The sequence below is a fragment of the Herpailurus yagouaroundi genome, unplaced genomic scaffold, assembly GCF_014898765.1.
Source record: "Herpailurus yagouaroundi ecotype Mexico unplaced genomic scaffold, PumYag 67702, whole genome shotgun sequence".
In the NCBI taxonomy this organism is placed as follows: domain Eukaryota; kingdom Metazoa; phylum Chordata; class Mammalia; order Carnivora; family Felidae; genus Herpailurus; species Herpailurus yagouaroundi.
In genome coordinates this window covers 4767229-4773730 of record NW_024420501.1, presented here as the reverse complement: position 1 = coordinate 4773730, position 6502 = coordinate 4767229, and the positions used below count along the sequence as shown (strand labels likewise).

The 6502-nt window shown below is 42.3% G+C and overlaps 1 long non-coding RNA gene across 1 annotated transcript; it reads right to left on the bottom strand.

The window, feature by feature from the left end:
• Window positions 1–2651: 2651 nt before the first annotated feature.
• On the bottom strand, window positions 2652–3351 carry LOC121025830 (uncharacterized). Its single transcript, XR_005788161.1, has 2 exons — window positions 3162–3351; window positions 2652–2968 (listed from the first exon to the last, which is right to left on the bottom strand). It is a non-coding gene; the product is annotated as an uncharacterized LOC121025830 (long non-coding RNA).
• Between the last annotated feature and the right edge of the window lie 3151 nt (window positions 3352–6502).

Sequence of the window (6502 nt, the reverse complement as noted above, 5' to 3'; positions counted from 1 at the left end):
ATCAGATAAGGGGCTAGTATCCAAAATCTATAAAGAACTCACCAAACTCCACACCCAAAAAACAAATAATCCAGTGAAGAGTTGGGCAGAAAACATGAATAGACACTTCTCTAAAGAAGACATCCAGATGGCCAACAGGCACATGAAAAGATGCTCAACGTCGCTCCTCATCAGGGAAATACAAATCAAAACCACACTGAGATACCACCTCACGCCAGTCAGAGTGGCTAAAATGAACAAATCAGGAGCCTATATAGATGCTGGCGAGGATGTAGAGAAACGGGAACCCTCTTGCCCTGTTGGTGGGAATGCAAACTGGTGCAGTCACTCCGGAAAACAGTGTGGAGGTTCCTCAAAAATTAAAAATAGATCTACCCTACGACCCAGCAATAGCACTGCTAGGAATTTACCCAGGGGATACAGGAGTGCTGATGCCTAGAGGCACTTGTACCCCAATGTTTATAGCAGCACTTTCAACAATAGCCAAATTATGGAAAGAGCCTAAATGTCCATCAACTGACGAATGGATAAAGAAATTGTGGTTTATATACACAATGGAATACTACTTGGCAATGAGAAAGAATGAAATATGGCTTTTGTAGCAACGTGGATGGAACAGGAGAGTGTTATGCTAAGTGAAAGAAGTCATACAGAGAAAGACAGATACCATATGTTTTCACTCTTGTGTGGATTCTGAGAAACTTACCAGAAGACCATGGGGGAGGGGAAGGAAAAAAAAAAGAGGTTAGAGAGGGAGGGGGCCAAACCATAAGAGACTCTGAAAAACTGAGAATAAACTGAGGGTCGATGGGGGGTGGGAGGGAGGGGAGGGTGGGTGATGGGCATGGAGGAGGGCACCTGTGGGGATGAGCACTGGGTGTTGGATGGAAACCAATTTGACAATACATTTCATATTTAAAAAAAGGTGAGCCTATTTTCAAGTAACAGAACAAAGGGACTTCGATACAATTTTTATTATGAGGAACGTTGCCTCCACAATCCAAAAAAATTGTCTAAAAGATTTTAGACTCCTTTTAACAATGAGGGTACTAAGAAGGCTACCAATTGTTTCTCGACACTGTCAGGACTGGAACAGCCCTTGGCTTACCAAACAATTGTCAAGAATTTAACTGAGGTGGTAGAGCCTTGTACTATATGTGGAGGTAATGGGGCGTCCTCGCTCGTGAGTTCCTTTGTGGATATTTTGTGTCCTGAACAAGTGTGCCATATGAATCTCCCCAAAGGATGTCACCAGTGTGATGTCAAATCTCTTCGAAGGATGTCATCGTTGTGTCATCGTCATACCTGTACATCTGGGAAAAGCTAGATGTGGTTAAGATATTGCCTGCAAAGATTATGTGAGATGACAGGAGTGGGAGAGGTACCCCACTGAGTACCCAGGGAAAGGTGTATTGTGTCCCCTTAAAGGTGAAGGTTAGGGATGCCTGGGTGGCTCAGTCAGTTAAGCATCTGACTTCAGCTCAGGTTATGATCACACGGCACGTGAATTCAAGCCATGCGTCAGGCTCTGGGCTGACAGCTCAGAGCCTGGAGCCTGTTTGGGATTCTGTGTCTCCCTCTTTCCCTGCCCCTCCCCTGCTCATGCTCTGTCTCTCAAAAATAAATAAACATTAAAAAAATTTTAAAAAGGTGAAGGTTAACTACAGCTGAGAGACTGCTGAAATAGGCATTGAATAAAATATATTAGCCAAATACCTTGCTATGATGGCAAAGTATTTATGGCTGATGGAATCAATAATTTCAATAATATTGCATATGGAATTCTAATGGGTGGGACCATGGCATTAAAGGCATAAAAATTCACACTGAGATTCCATTCATGTACTCCAAGTTCAAGAACACAGTCAAATTTGACTGTTAAATGTAAAAGCAGTAGGAATAATCACACCTTGTCTAAATAGGTCTTATATAATGGGTTTCAATCCTTGAAGTCCCTGTTTTCAATTAGATTGGACCTTTTTAAAGAAAAAAATGGGGTAAAGGTGTTATTTTTAACTAGGGAGGAAGGTCCATAGGGTCGTATATTTTTCAAATTGGTAAGTGTCAGGGACTTCGTTTTATTACTCATTGGGTCAGACTGTCCACGTGCACTAGAGGATGTTTTAGGGCAATGAATGCTTTTGTGATGGACAATTTGGGCAACGCAACAGTTCTGATGGTTAAGTCCACTCATACCTATTTGTTTTTATTTTATGCTCAGTTAACTTCCTGGCTGCTTTTATCAGCTTGCCCAGTTGTGGACCAGAAGGTAAAGAGGAAGGAATAAGGCTTAAAAGCTGTCAAGAGTAAAACATCACAAATGGGATCAGATTCATTATTACACACTGCCACCCCCCCCCCCCATACATCACCCCTCTCCCCATCTGGACCCACTGATGTTGTAGCAAGTCCTTTCTTATTCTCCAGGGGGATAAAGTGTTATAGAGGAAATTTGTCTTCAGTCCCCAGTCCTCATCTAGTTCTTATTCCCAATGTCCAGCTAACTATGGACTGGCTCTTCTGGGCCCCAAACTTGCAGGATTCCACCTCCCTCCCTTCTCATACATTTGGCTCCTCCCTTATCAATCACTTGCTGCTGCATTTCTTTCCTCCCCGCTCATCATCAGAGAACACACAGAAATACACACACATGTCCTTTGTGCAACTTGTTGGTGTTTTAATCAGCAACATCAGCATACTTTATTTGGTCCTCTCACAGACAACCGTTAACACAAAATTTTGATCCCAGAGATTTTTATGGAGACAGAATAGATGCTTCAAGATCTCTGACTCCTGGTACGCACAGGGAAGTGGGAGACAGGCTTTCTTAATCCTTCTTTGGCTGATTTTCATTCTTCTTTTTACCATGTCTGTGGTAACAGACTAGCATTATTGACTTTCTCCCTTTATTTCGTCTTCCCATACTCAGTTTCCGGACTAATTTAACCTTCCTGAGTATCTTCCTTATCTGGTAGGAAAACAAAGTGAGCACATAAAGACATTGGTTTGGGGGAAGAGAATGGAAAATACATGGGAAGGGAGGCTTTAAAAGAATGTGTGCATACTGAGGGGAGGGTTTGTGCCAGACAAGGGCATGACAGGGGTCTTGGGTGGGGAATCGATGGGGAAGAAGAGGAGGTACAAGAGTAGGGTAATCTGACCTTCTCCATCTCTATGTCCTTGAGTTGACATGGGGTCTGCTCCCTCCCTTCGATGCTCAGAGTTTGTTCTTTTGGGTCTGAAGTTTCTGCTTCAGGATATGAGCTAGACTCCTCCAGAGCCTCAGTAATCTCTGCCATGTTGTAGCAACAGTGGCCCACTCCAGGGTTCCTGACCTCTCTCTATATAGCCTTTGAGGACAATAAGGAGCCACACCCTTTGGCTTTGATTGGTCAGCAGGAAATTACTCCAGCCAATGGTAGCGCTGGAGTGACATGCCATCACAAAGCACCACAGAACGCTGACAAATCCATGGGAGGAGGGGAAGAAAGCAGAGTCTAGATGCTCTGGTTAGAGAAAGGGGGAGCTTTCTCAACAACCCCTAAAGAGCCCTCTCAAACTGATCTGTTATTCTTTCTCATATCCTCTGGTTTAATTCTTATGGAACACATGGCAGGGAGAAGGTGATTCCTCCAAGTCATTCCTCATGGCCACTCCCATTCAGTGTTCCACTCTGTCATCTCCCAGAACTCACTACCTGGTATTTTGTGTCTTCTTAATAAACTTAATTTTAGAACAGTTTTAAATATACAGAGTAAGTGTGAAAATAACAGAAAAGCCACATACCCCATGCCCAATTTTCCTTATTATTAATGTCTTACATTAGTATGATACATTTGTTACACTTAGTGAACCAACAGTGAAACTATTACTTTAAAAAATTTTTTTTGTGTTTGTTGATTTTTGAGAGAGAGAGAGAGAGAGAGAGAGAGAGTGCAGGCGTGTGGGTGTGAGTAGGAGAGGGGCAGAGAAAGGGGGACAGAGGAACCCAGGTGGGCTCTTCTCTGACAGCAGAGAGCCCAATGCAGGGCTCAGACTCACCAACCATGAGATCATGACCGGAGCCAGTCAGACACTTAACCGACGGAGCCAGCCACGTGCCCCAACAACGAAAGTATTATCAACTAAAGTCTGTACCTTATTCAGATTTCCTTAGTTTTTACCTAATGTCCTTATTCTACCATCTAGGATACCGCATCAAATTTAGTCAACATGTCATGCCTCTTTAGGCTCCTCTTGGCTGTGACAGTTTTTAGATGATTTGTTTTTGAGGACCTTGACAATTTGGGGGTATTTTATTTGGTTTTTGGGTTTTGTTTTTTACATTAGATCCCCAGATATTATTAATCTTATAGCTGAAAGTTTGTACCTTTTTTTCCCAACCTTTCCCTATTTCCTTCACTCTTCAGCCCCTGGCAATCTTTTCCATTCTCTGTTTCTATGAGTTTGATTTTATTTCTTTTCTTTTTAGATTCCACAAATAAGTGATGCCATGAAGTATTTGTCCTCTGTCTGGTTTATTTCACTTAACATAATACTGCCTCAAGGTCCATCCATGTCGCAAAAAGCAGGATTTCCTTCTTTCTCATGGCTGAATAATACTCCATTGTATACATATGTATACAGCTGGCTTCTGTGGATAATGTAACACATTGCCTAATATTTTGGATGTCTTACCTAAAATCCCTCTGAGCTACTGTGCTCAAATTTAAGTATCATTAGAAACATGAATTATCACACTTCTCTCCAACACTTGGTTCTACCAGGCAACTTTCCCGTGTGTGTGTGTGTGTGTGTGTGTGTGAGAGAGAGAGAGAGACAGAGAGAGAGACAGAGAGAGAGAAAGAGAGAGAGAGGTATAAACAGCAGCAGAAACATTGTGTAAGGCCCTAGTGAGTCCTCTGCTTTTAGAAGTGTGACTTCAGCATTCCGCATAGTAACTGTTCTTCCTCCACATGAGTGACCACCCAATGAGCCTATATATTAAACAGACTATCAGCCTCTCCTCTTAGCTCTATACAGAAAGGGGGCCAACACCTGGTTGAAATACAACCAATATTTACAAGGTAAGAGTTATTCTCTTGAGCTTAGTGTCAGTCATGTAGTACTTTGCAATTGAGACACGTGATTTAATCTGAGACTCACAGATAGGTCCAGGATTAGACACATGATCCATGACTGCTTTAAGGAGGGCTCCAATCCAATAACCTTGTCCCTTATGCCAATTTGCTAAACTGACTTATGTTGGTCAAATCTTTAGCAGACTCTCCATAGAATTCACAAATGTAGCACAAAGGATCACTCTTCAAAGTACAAGCTAGCCAGTGGGCAGTAGCTCAAAGTGCATGATCACCAGCATGCAGTGGAGCCAGTTAAGAAGTCAAAACAAGAGAAGAAAAGACCCTTGGTAGCAATGGAAAGTACCTTGATGTCTTGCTCCAAGGGCCAATTACTGTGATCACTCCACAGGGACAGAATGAATCCTTCACCCAAAATTTGATTTGGATGTCAAGACTAATGACACATTGACCAAGAAAGTATGAGAGTATGAGAAAGCTTGTTGGTCACATAATGAGGCCTTTTGGCGAGAGCAGGGCAGCCTCTCAAACAGGTTCAAGAATGGTTTGAGAGAGCAGAGAAAGGAGGCTGACTTGGTTTTTGTGGTGGCAAGGGAATGAAGCTGGAGTGAGTGTTCTCGCACAGAGGTCAGGGCTTACATGGTCTGAACTTGCTACTGGTCCCATAGAAGAGACTACCAGGGCTTTCTTATCAGATACAGGTACGTAAGGGAAGAGAAGTGATGGGGCTATCTTAGAAAATCATCCTGTGTATATGCAAGATGTTCTAAGCACAATTTAGAATTCTCATAACCATTATAACCAAGCTTCTCGTGTTGTTTTTAGTTTAAGCTGCTTTTCACTAGATTAGTATTTCCCAAATTATGGTTCTTTAAATATTGTTTAAGGTAGCTTAGAATTATCCTGGTTCATCAACAGAACAACTGTGTAAGAGAAAAGACCGCTAGCGTCAGCAAGCCTGACAGTCGATAGGAGAGCAGACCTAATTGCACTATCTGCTGAATTATGTAGGGTTTCTTATATTTTCCCCAGCCCAGCTGATTACTGTAGCATCCAAAGCCTGTAATAATTATAGAAACTAACATTTATTGACCATTAACTCTATGTAGGAATTACGCTAAATATTCATATCCATATTTAAAACTTGTCACAACCCCATTGAGGTAAGCGACAAAATAGCACTTATTGCCAGCTCTGCTGGGACTCCTGAGGCCATCTCCATTCCAACTGCAGAGGCAGAAAAGAACATGGAGGAAGGCACATGGGCCAGGCTCAGAAAGGAGCATGCATTACTCCTATTCACATTTCATTGGCAACAATTCACAGAGCCACACCTAACAGCAAAAAGAAGAGGAGAACTTGAATGTTGGAGATCAGCTAGCAATCTGTCTCCACTATCCTGTTCCTCACAATCTCCAGTATTT